We start from the raw sequence: 12,649 nt of genomic DNA, 5'->3' as shown, positions 1-12,649 counted from the left end.
ACCTCCCCGGCAACGGCGCCAGAAAAGAGCTTGATGTCTACTACGCAACTTGTTCTTGTAGACATGTGTTAGGCCTCCAAGCGCAGAGTTTTGTAGGACAGTAGCAAGTTTCCCTCAAGTGAATGACCTAAGGTTTATCAATCTGTGGGAGGCGTAGGATGAATATGGTCTCTCTCAAACAACCCTGCAACCAAATAATAAAAAGTCTCTTGTGTCCCCAACACACCAAATACAATGGCAAATTGTATAGGTGCACTAGTTCAGCGAAGAGATGGTGATACAAGTGTAGTAACGATAGTAGATATTGATTTTTGTAATAGTAACAATAAAAAATAGCAGGGTAGCAATTGATAAAATGGAGCACAAATGGTATTGCAATGCTTGAAAATGAGACCTAGGGTTCGTACTTTCGCTAGTGCAATCTCTCAACAGTGCTAATATAATTGGATCATATAACCATCCCTCAAAGTGCAACAAAGAATCACTCCAAAGTTCCTATCTAGCGGAGAACATAAGAAGAAATCGTTTGTAGGGTACAAAACCACCTCAAAGCTATTCTTTCCGATCGATCTATCCATGAGTTCGTACTAAAATAACACCAAATAACTTCAGATTCATAATACTCAATCCAACACAAAGAACCTCAAAGAGTGCCCCAAGATTTCTATCGGAGAAACAAAGACAAGAACGTGCATCAACCCCTATGTGTAGATTACCCCAATCGGAAATCCGCGAGTTGAGTGCCAAAACACATATCAAGTGAATCAATATGATACCCCATTATCACCATGGGTATTCATATGAAAAACATATATCAAGTGCTCTCAAATCCATAAAAGTATTCAATCTGACAAAACGAAATATCAAAGGGAAAACTCAATTCATCACAACAAGATAGATAGGGGGAAACACCATATGATCCGACTATATTAACAAAGCCCGTGATACATCAAGATCGTTACATCTCAAGAACATGAGAGAGAAGAGAGAGAGAGAGATTAAACACATAGCCACTAGTACAAACCCTCAGCCCCGATGGTGGACTACTCCCTCCTCATCATGGTAGCCGCCAGGATGATGTAGATGGCCACCGGTGATGATTTCCCCCTCTGGCGGAGTGCCGGAATGGGGTCTAGATTGGTTTTCCGTGGCCAGAGGTCTGCGGCAGTGGAACTTCTGATCTAGGGTCTCCCCGAGGGTTTTTGGAATATTTGACTATTTATAGGGCGAAGAGGGGGTACGGGAGGCCACCGAGGTGGACACAGCCCACTTGGACGTGCCTAGGCCCCCAGGCGTGCCCTGGTGGGTTGTGCCCCCCTCGGGGCACCCCCAGGTGCTTCTCTGGCCCACTGGATGTCTTCTGTTCCATAAAAAATCCACAAAAAGTTTCGCGGTGTTTGGACTCCGTTTGATATTGATTTCCTGCTATGTAAAAAACAAGCAAAAAAACAACAACTTGCACTGGGCACTGGGTCAATAGGTTAGTCCCAAAAAATTATATAATTTTCTATAAAATGATTGTAAAACATCCAAGAATGATAATATAACAACATGAATACTTCATAAATTGTAGATATGTTGGAGATGTATCAATCGTCCACGAAGGACTTGCCTCACTTGGGGAGATCTTCATGAAGTAGGCGATCTCCTTGCCCTTACAAACTCCTTGGTTCAACTCCACAATCTTGACGGAGGCTCCCAAGTGACACCTAACCAATCTAGGAGACACCACTCTTCAAAAGGTAATAGATGGTGTGATAATGATGCATGAACTCCTTGCTCTTGTGCTTCAAATGATAGTCTCCCCAACATTCAACTCTCTCTCATAGATTTAGCTATGGTGGAAAGATGATTTGAGTGGAAAGCAACTTGGGGAAGGCTAGAGATCAAGATTCTTGTGGTTGCATTGGAATGTCTTGGTCTCAACACATGAGTAGGTGGTTCTTTCTCGGAAATTGAGTAGTGGAAGTGTAGGCATGTTCTGATGGATCTCTCTTGAATGGAGAAGGGGGTGGAGGGGGTATATATAGCCTCCACATAAAATCTAACCGTTCCACATATTTGACCCAACTCAGTCAGACCGAATAGGTGAACTCGGTGAGACCGATTCAGTTCAAAATGTGAACGTTGGGATTCTAGATGGGACCGACACGATCAACTCAGTGGGACCGATGCGCTAGGGTTAGGGCAAAACCTCATCTCGGTGTGACCGATCGCATGAACTTGGTGGGACCGATTTCAGCAATGAGCAAACAAAGAGTTGGTATGGCAAACTCGGTGGGACCGATCGCTCATTTTGGCAAGATCGAAATGTTACAAAAGGGAAATAGACAGTTTGCATTGCGAACTTGGTAGGACCGGTCGCTCATTTCGGTAAGACAGAAACATTATGGAGGGAAATGGAGAGTTTGCAATCCCATCTGGGTGAGACCGAAATCCCTATCGGTGAAGCTGAACTGAGGGTTTCTGGCTATGGCTATGTCAAAGAAACTCGGCGGCACCAGATAGATCAAATCGGTAAGGCCGAGTTTGACTTCAGGTTTAGGACATATTTGGATTTGAGAAAGTGGTTGAGAGATTTGGAGCATATCACTAAGCATTTTGAGCAAGTAGATCATTAAACAACACCTCATCCCCTTTTAATAGTATTGGCTTTTCCTATGGACTCAATGTGATCTTGGATCACTAAAATAGAAATGTAGAGTCTTGAGATTTTGTCAATATTTGTCCTTAGCATTTTGTGGGGTCCACATCTCTAGTTCATGCCATGCCAATCACTAAAATTTCTAAAATATTCAACTTGAATGGATATTAGTTCAATGAGCTATATGTTGTTATGAATTACCAAAACCACTCGGGGATTAGTTGCACTTTCACCCGTCCACATCTAATATAAAAAAGCTAACTACGAGGCAGCGTGCTGCCCTAGGCGTCCTCGCCGTCGTCGTCGGGGCCGGTGAGGTCGATGAGCGTCGGCGCAGGGCTGGCCCAGGGGAACGTCGTGTTCTAGACGACGTTGATGTCGGGCACGGGCTGTGCCGCCGCTTCCTCGGCCTCGCGCCGCTCCTCCTCAGCGTCGCACTCGAGCATCTCGAGCGATATTCGCCATGGCGGCTCTCCTCGGCTAGCCATCGCTAGCGCCATTGTTCGAGGTAGACCGCCTCCTGTGCCAGCGTCGCCCCCATCCAGACCGGCTGAGTGCTGACCCACTCGCACACTCGCCCATTCCATGAGTAGCGCTTGATGGGGGTCGGCTCCGGCTCGGCCTTGATGGGGAAATGCGGGGCCACCGCCGGCACGATGCAGTCGCCCACCGTGGAGAGGGCCACGGCCTCCGCCTTCCGCCATGGCCGCCTGGTACGCCGCCTCCTCTTCCTCCCGGCGACGCTCCTCCTCCTCGCTCTCCCAGAGGACGGCCGCCATGGTCGACGGGTAGGCGGCCTCCGCCTCCTGGTCCTCGTCGCGGGCGACGAGGGGGGAGGGGCGACGCCGACTTGCGGCCGACTTCCCGGACACCGTGCCGCTTGGCCTCCTCATTCTTCAAGGCGAACCAACGAGCCCAGTTGGGCGAGTCGATGGCGTACGCGGCGTCGCTGCACTGCTTCGGCGTCAGCTGCGCCCGCCGGCGCCGCACCTCCTCCGCGTGCGCCCTAGCCGACAGCAGCGCCGTCGGCACTGGGATCCTCTCCGGATCCAGATGCCAGTCGTGCGACGGGGTGACGTCGGGGTACAGGAGAGGCATGCAGTGCTGCCAGTGCCACTCCGCCTGGTGCACTGGCACGTTGACGCGCTACCTTGGCCGGCGAGCTGGCGCCGGTGGAGGCGGGGGGGGGGGGGGGGGGGGCTCAGGGGGAAAAGGGATGGCGGTGGCCTTGCCCTTGGCTTTGCTGCTACCGACGCCGGAGAAGAGCCCTATCTGGCTTGACTAGGGTGGCTACGGTTGCCGCCGACGGGGGAGCAATATGGGGACGGGGAGCTTTCTAGAAGCGGATGGGGACAGCTCCCCCCCCCCCCCCCCCCCACGGCCGGCTTAAAAAAGGACGACCTTCGTCGCTGACGCGTGGGCCTGAGATGGCCGGTCGTCATAAATTAAGCTGACCAAACTGGCCGCTAGGTGGTTGGACGACCGCCAGGTGGGGACGCGGCAGACACCGAGAAGACGTGTGTGGCGTCCGCTTCACTTCCGCGCCGACGCATTTCAGACGCAAATTTAGGTCACAAATGCATCGGCGCGAACGCGAAGCGGACACAATTTAAATTTGGGTCAACGCGTTGGGCCTTCATTTTTTATCTGCGCCAACCCAAACGAACACACGCTGATGAAATGGGTCGCCGTTAGAGTTGGAGTTGCTCTTAATGCTTGATGGATGATCATCTATTTGATGCTCCGCGTTGGAGTGCCATCCAAAGTTTTGAAAGCATTGAAAAACTAGCTGGGCACCCTTTTGAGCATACGTACGTACTGGATGAAAAGGCAGAGAGAATCTCAACCCTGAATACTCTCTTCTACCACTCCACTCCACCGCGGGTAGTGTCTCAAAGTCTGAAGCACACATGGATGCATGCATGCTTTTGTTGACCCTGACGAGTCGAGTCGACTAGTCAAACCTTATCATGCAGCCATGCATGCGCGCGCCTCCGACCACTCTTTTCTAGATCCTATAGCGCTAGCTACCTGTAGCTAGCTTGCAAGGATCTTCTACCAAAAGGAGTCAGTGTGGCCCAGGCAACCTTCGGTTCCAAACCTGGACATGGTTGAGTAAATTGTTACTGGATAAGATAGTTAAAATTTTAACGAATTTTTAAACCATGCCCTGAAACGAGTGACGAGACGACAGGCTTGTCACCTTGAGTCCTTGACCACTTTACTTGCCCGCCAAAACTCGCCGTTTCCCCGGACTGCCAACCTAACTAATTCCTCATGTCAACCGAGTTTCAGGCCGCAAGGGATCCGGCTTGCCTGCTCCCTTCTCATACTCCCACTATGCTCTCACTCCATCATACGGCTGTTTTTTTTCTTTTTTTTTCTAATTTAATCATATTCCCCCTGATTTTAAAAGATGAGGCCGGACCTTATTTTATTCCAATTAAATCATGCCACGTATACAAGAGCACGAATGGACGCACGCCGGAAGAGCGGGCAAGTCTTTCCCATGTGCATTTTTCAAAATTTACGGAAGAGAATGATCTACATCCAAGGTGACAGTCACGTCGGCGTCTTTCCTACTGATTGGCACAATCAAAGACGCTGGTACGTACGTGCACCACAGCTGTTGGCCCTGCAGCTTTGCTGACAAAGGCATCTTTCCCTCAAGTGGCACATGACCTCCTTTCCTCAACAAATCTCTCCATCTCCCCCCCCCCCCCCCCCCCCCCCCCGCGCGCGCGTGTGTACAGATTTCACCAATCAGACAAGTAAATACGAACCACCTGACGCTGCACGCAGTCACGTACCATACTGTGCAAGTGTACATGCACGCATACAGTATGCCGCCATGCCATGCTCCATCTGTACAGCGGCGTGCTGCACGAGCTGGCAGGGATTTTTTTTTCTGGAGGTAAAAAGCCTTTCACCAAACTGCTCGTCGCCATGCATGCATGTCGAGAGAGTTAATGCAACATGTGGTGGCTAGGCTCTAGCTCTTCAAGTGTTCACGTGCGGGTCAGTCGGCCGGTCTCATGCATGCAGTGCATGGCCCCTTGCAGCAATATAGCTGGGGAATGAATGCGCATGCAGTGGCTGGCTATTACATGTGTGGATGCAGTGGTGGTAGATTTCTAGTCTCAGGGGGTTGCCTGTATCGTGTGTCTACGCCTGCATGCGCTAGCTAACAACACATGGTGTGTTTCGGTGCTGAATCTGCCTAGGGCAGATGCATCGTGTAACATTTTGCCAATCTTGAGTAACTTGCTGCTAGGGCTATGGAAATGTTGTCATGTGCTGGTAGTTAATTTGATAGAGCATTTTAATTTTTTATGCGAATTAATATTTCAAGCAAAAAACATGGAGTTTGTTAGTATGAGTTTGCCGCTTGGGCTAGAAATGATTGCTTGTCGCGAGGTTTTATTTAGCCATGGATGATGTGTTGGGTTCTGATAGTAGGTTGTAGTGTTACTTTGTTCTTATGGTAGTATGTGTCCCATTCATATAATGAAGATCAAGGTACATGTCATGTAGACACTAATCTGGCAAAACTGAAAGGGCATTTGAACACTAGCCCTAGCACGACTTTTATCTCACACTGGCGTTTTCTTACCTGGAGGCTGGAGTATTTAAACGGTTTTGATATTTCTCAGACGTCTGTTCTCTCATTTGACACTAATTAAGAACCATTTCTCCAGTCTACACACTTAGATCTCTGGAAGAGATAGAAAAAGATCTTGATCGAATGGACACGGACAGTGGTTCAGAAATAACTCTCCAAGTCGTGGACGTGGACCAAGAAATAGTCGGGGATTTGGACATGCGTGGGATACCCATTGAGCATCCAGATCCTAATCACAAAACTTTGGTTCATAATTTGACTTGCTGCGGACCCCATGCCTGATTTACCCGAAAAAACAAAAGAGCCAGCAGTGTTGATCATTTCCTTCATCATCATCACCATTCACCACCGCATCGGTGATTACATTCTCCTTTACATGCGTGTAGTGTAGTGGCACGAGCACAAGCTGCTGCGCAATTCAGTGTCTACACATGGCGTATCTTTTATCTTGTCTTTTGCCATCTTTTACTTTTTCCCCTTTCCGTTTTTACAGCGTATTATTCAGCCGGCAGGGCCTCCTTTTTGTTCCTTTCAATTCGTATCTGCTTTAAGTTTTCTTTTCTCTCTCTCGGTATACTTTGCGCAGTCTCCAAAGGTTTTGAAAGAGGTGCCAATCTGCATGATTAGCTCGACTGAATTACTACTGTATGAAATGTTTTAAAATGCTCTTGGATTGGGGAATAAAGATGCACATTGGATCGAGCAAAAGGCGTTAAATCAGCACAACACCTACTAGATCATACAGCACTACTCTTTATAGGGCTCATCTCAAAATGTTTTTTTTTTCATTTTATAAGTCTCAATTCTATTACTAGTTACCATCACATATTCAGATTTCAAGGTGTATTAAATCACTGCATGCAAGGATGAAAAAAAAATTCACCAATACATGTAGAAGTTCTTGGTCATTAAGTGGTTATGCATGCATGTGATGTAATTAATGCATCGGTATACATAATTTTTTGAGAAAAATGAGAGTACTAATTAAGTATTTTTGCAAACTACAAAATTAATTTCACCATTCATCATCTAACCTTGGTTGAAGAGATTTTCAAATTAAGCCCTATAAACCAAAAAAGAGGGAATATATACCGTTGATGACAGGCATATTGCGTATGGCTTTCACTTCGTAAGTTAATTATCAAAGTAGGGAACTAACTCTGTCTCTTACCCTTAATTTACATGTTCAAGAAATGAACACATGAATGAAGATGTGTTCCCGCAAGTTTTCTTTTTTGGAAGATATGTGGTTTATGTTTTCCAAATAATATTAGCAAGACCGCAAGAGTAAATTGAAGCAGAAAAATGATGGCAAATAACTGATAGGAGGCGTGAATATTCTCCATTAATAATATAAAAATTTGATGGTTAAATAGCGGTAGATTTCTCACTAATTCTAAACTAAGGCGATACACATGATAAATAGAGTTTTCCCCTCTCTTTTTTGGGTAAGGTGGCGACAAGCGCCACTTTCGATAGAAAGAGAAATTGAGTTATATTTAGTGTAGATATGATATACACTGACAAGGCCGGCCAGCTAGCCGTACGAAGAATAATGAAAGAAGAAAAAAAATGGCTAATATACTTCTTTTTTTTTGAAAAAACTTCCTATCTAATCATCAGCTGTCAAGGTAGTACAAAGAACACTAGAGTAAAATTTACATCCAAGTCCGTAGACTACCTAGCGACAACTACAAGTACTGGAGCGAATTGAAAGCGCGCCATTGTCATCTCACCTCCCACATCAGAGTCGAGCAAACATTGTTGTAGTATACAACTGAAAAGTCGATGTGCTAAGGCCCCATAGAACCAATACATCAGAAAAACAACCGCCGTCAATAAAGAGAAGAGTGCATAAGAAGGATCCAACCTACAATGAAGATCAGATACAGGCGCATCCACCAAAGACAAATGCCCACTGGATCCCACAAGATCCGTCATAGACACGTCTACACGCCCTGCGACGATGCTAGAAACATGAAAAAACTCTGAAAAATACCTAAAAACGGAGTCCTCCCGTCGAAAAGGGCCGGGATTCACCGTGCTTGGATGGTCTAAATAGATGAGAGTTCGCACAAGGCAGGAGCGAAGGGGTACGTCCTTGCCAGTCTCTAAGGGCATCTCCAGCCGCGCCCCCAGGAAGGCCTCTCCAGGCGTTTTTTTGCGCCGGCGCTGAAAATTCGGCCCACTCGCGCCCCCAGGAGCCCGATTTTCGCCGGTTTGGGCCGAAAATAGCGTCGGCGGACCCAGGCCGAACCCGGCGCGCTGGGGGGCGCCCGGGGCGCCGGGGCGAACTGTTTTGGCGCGAAATAGCCGCGGGCCCGCCGCGTCAGCGACTCTACCCTCTTCTCGCCCCTTCGTCGTCCCCATCGCCTCGTTTCCCGCGGCGAATCAATGCCAAAGCTGTCGCGCTGCCGCGCCGGTCAGCCTGCGCCATTGATGCCTCACGGGCGGCGCAGTGAAAACCGGATGACGCGCGTCCCTCGCCCTCCCTCACCCGCCACGCGTACTCACGGCGGCTTGCGCACGGGCGACGCCTCGGCCTATATAAGACGCGCCCCAGCGCACTCGGCGACTCGTACTCTCTCGCCGTCGTCGTTCCTCCCTCTCTTCTCTCTCGCCGTCTCCAGCACCCATGGCCGAGCGCTTCCCAGGCAACGGCGCGGCGGCGAACGGCTTCGGTCGCCGCCATCTTCACGAGAGCGAGGCTCGCCTCCTTTTCGAGGCCGAGTACCCGGTCCCGCCGGACATGCGGGTGCCCGGGGCGTGGAGGATCAGCGCCGGCGGCGTGCCGGTGCCCTCGATACCCGCCGGCACGGCGCGGCGTGCGGAGATCGCACGCATCCGCTCGTCCCTGCCGCGTGCGGCGACGGAGGGGCCACTGTACGTCCCCGACAGCCCGCTCTAGGAGCCCTACTTTCGCCGCCGTCACGCCGAGCAGCTCGAGGCCACCAACGGCGTCGAGCCCTCCAGCATGCTCAACGTCGTCGGCCGGCGTCGGTGGTGGGGCATGCCCGGGCGCACGTTGGAGGCCGTCCTCGAGTAAATTGAGGGCGGCAACACGCCGCGCCTCGAGTACCCCGCTCCCCCGTCCTTCACACGCCGCCGGGGAAGCTCCTGGACCCCGAGGCGCATGGAGACCGGGGGGGTCCTCCTCGTCCGGCGGCTCCCCCTACCTCCACCTCCGCCCCGTCAAGCCGGAGCCCCAGGGCGCACCTGTCAGCGCGCGCACCCGCAGCTCCGGCGTCCGCATCGGCGACAACGCCTCCCCCACTGGCCGCTTCGTCCTCGTCGAGCCCAAGCCGGAGCCCAAGCCGGAACCCAGCCTCCTCGTGGAGTACGAGGAGATAGCCCGGCGTGGCTTCTCCGACGAGAACGCCCTGCGATGGGCGCGGGACGACTACCTCCACGACGAGATGGTCCGGCAGCGCCGGGCCCTGGAGGAGATCGCGGCCCGCAAGCGTGGGCGCGAGGACGAGCACGGCGTCGTGGTCCTCGACAGCGACGACGACGACGACGCCCCCGGACCGTCCAACCCGCCGCGCCAACCGGGGGAGGGATGCAGCAGGGACGGCGAAGGCGTCGGCGGGGCGACGACGACAACGACGACGGCGGTGACTACACGCGGTTCTACCGCCTCCGCGGCATGTAAAACCGCGTGGGCGGGCGGCGAGGCGGGCGGCGAGGGAGACGGCGGTAGTTTTTCCTTTTTTTTATAAAGTATGTTTAAATTTGAACGAACTCGCCGATGTTTGCGTTAAATTTGAGTTGTGTTTGCGCTGTATTTGACTTTTTTAAAAATCCGTGGGGGGCCGCAACTGGGGGACATCACGCCCCCAGTGCGCGGTTTAGCGCCGGTGCGCCCCCAGGGGGCGATTTTTTGCCCCTCCTAAGGGGCCAACGGCTGGAGATGCCCTAACATACATTGTTCATTGACCGCCATCCAGCGGCACCCCCTTACGTTTCTAAAACATAATAAAAGCCGAATATTGCAACCTTTATAATTTTATGAAAATACTAACTCAACGCCGGTGTGTTTGCTACTGACACTCAAGCCAACGTGTATGGTCCATTGAGTCAGCAGCTGGGAGATCGATCCAGGAAACGTGCGTGCGGCCGGTCAGTAACGACCGAGTAAAAATGTTGGCACGTGCGGCGGGACATGCATACACAGATTACAGAGTCACGGACCTACGCGGACCTACGCACACTGACGCCCGTTTCATTTTTCTACATGCAAGCAAAGGAAATCCAAGGGCGGGAAAGTTTCTTTTTTCTTTTTTCTTTTTGAGGGCGGGAAAGTTTGCTGAATGCTCGAAGGAACTTGACAACTTGTGGACTGTAACAGCTAGCTACTGTGGACGTGCTAATTTCTCTGTCAAATACAATTTTATCTAAGCTCGAACTTATGTGCAACTAACACTAGTTTATAATTTATTTATTTTGAGAAAACTAGTTTAGGAATGTACAACCGTTCAACTGCACATGTCTTCTTTGACAAAAGAACTGTATCATCCATTTATTGAGGAGTTTGACAAAGGAGAAATGAAAGAAGGGTATAAGCACTACTCTCCCTGCGTGATATCTCTCGGTTGCGTATTTCCGAACATGTCATGTAGTTACTAGATAAAATGTGTGACTTTTACATATATACTTTTCATCGGGATATCAAATTCATTTCACTACCCACACCTGACACTAGTAAATTTACCACGAAGTATATTTTGTACATTATTTGTTTTTATACTAGGAGTATAAATTTCTAGGTCCGTGCCCCCAAGGCCGGAGCCCATGTTGTTGTTCATGAAAATATATACTCCCTCCCTTCCTAAATATTTGTCTTTTTAGAGATTTCAAATGGACTACCACATACGAACGTATATAGACATATTTTGGAGTGTAGGAGCATAATTGGTTTGCTACCAAAAATTGGCATGCTAATGTTTGGCATTGTGCCAAATATTGGCAACTACTTGGTTGGCTATGAGTTGTTTTGCCTCTCTCACATAAGGTTGCCAATAGTTGGCAAGTCTCGATATTGCCAATAGTTGGCAGTGCCAACATTTGGCAAGCCAAATATTGGTAGCAAACCAATTATGCTCTAGATTCACTCATTTTGCTTCGTATGTAGTCATTTGTTAAAATCTCTAGAAAGACAAATATTTAGGAACGGAGGGAGTACTACATAGGATTTGAGGCTATTCAGCCGGCGACATAGGGCGCATCCCCTAGAATGCCCGATCCAATTTTTGGGCAGCCCTTGAACCAATTTCTTCGTTTTTTCTTTCATTTTTTTCTTTTATCATTTTTTGTTTCTTTTCTCTTTTTATTCTTTATTTTTCATTTTTACGAATATCTTCCAAATTTGTCAGCATTTTCTGAAATCATGAATATTTTTTAAAATTTGTGAACATTTTTCAAATTATGAATATATTTCGAATTCGTATATTTTTTTACAACTTGCGAAAAAAAGTAAATATTGAACATTTTTCGAATATAGTGGACCTTTCGCATAGCAGCGACCTACTGGGCCGGCCCAGTAGCCTGTATGGATACTGTAGTGCAAAAATACTAGTGAATTTGTCACAAAGTATATTTTGTACATTATTTGTTTTTATACTTGAAGTATAAATTATTAGGTCCACGCGCCCAAGGCCGGATGCCCATGTTGTTGTTCCTGAAAAATACTGGACAACGTAGGATTTGAGGCTATCCTAATGGAGGTCCTATTTGACGCGCTGTGCCTCAAATAGTCGACCTTTCGCATAGCAGCGACCGACTGGGCCGCCCAGCAGCACGTACGGATAAATATAGTGAAAAAATACACAAAAACACAAGATCATGTTGCGTCCTGCTAGCCACGGGAACATTGAGGCTTACTGTTTACAAAGCAGTGAGATGCTTTAAGAACCAATGGCAGCTGCAGATCCGATTTATTTTTCATCAGTTTCAAACGGAAATATGTTTTTCAAAAATAAATGTTTTTTGGAGCTTGAATTCTTATCAATTATCTAAATGATTTCTTAAAAACTCAAACATTTTTTATAAATATAATTTTTTTTAAAAATCTATGATTTTTTAAATAGAAGTATTTTTGAAATTCTAACAAAATTTGAAAACATGAACATTTTCTGAATTTATGAACAATTTTTAAAAATAGGATTTTTTAGTAAAATTTTAAAACATGATCAATTTTTGAAATATTTTAAAATAGGATATTTGGAAGCACCTGAACAATTTTTCAAAAACGTGAACATTGTTTCTAATTTGTGAGCAATATATCAAAACGATAAAAAGAAACTAAAATTGTGAACATTTTTATGAAATTACGATCATTTAAAAAAACTGTGAAAAGTTTGAACACGAAACCATTTTTTAAACAA

This window comes from Triticum aestivum, chromosome 4A (genome assembly GCF_018294505.1).
Source record: "Triticum aestivum cultivar Chinese Spring chromosome 4A, IWGSC CS RefSeq v2.1, whole genome shotgun sequence".
NCBI classification, from domain to species: Eukaryota; Viridiplantae; Streptophyta; class Magnoliopsida; order Poales; family Poaceae; genus Triticum; species Triticum aestivum.
Note: the sequence above shows the minus strand (reverse complement) of the source record.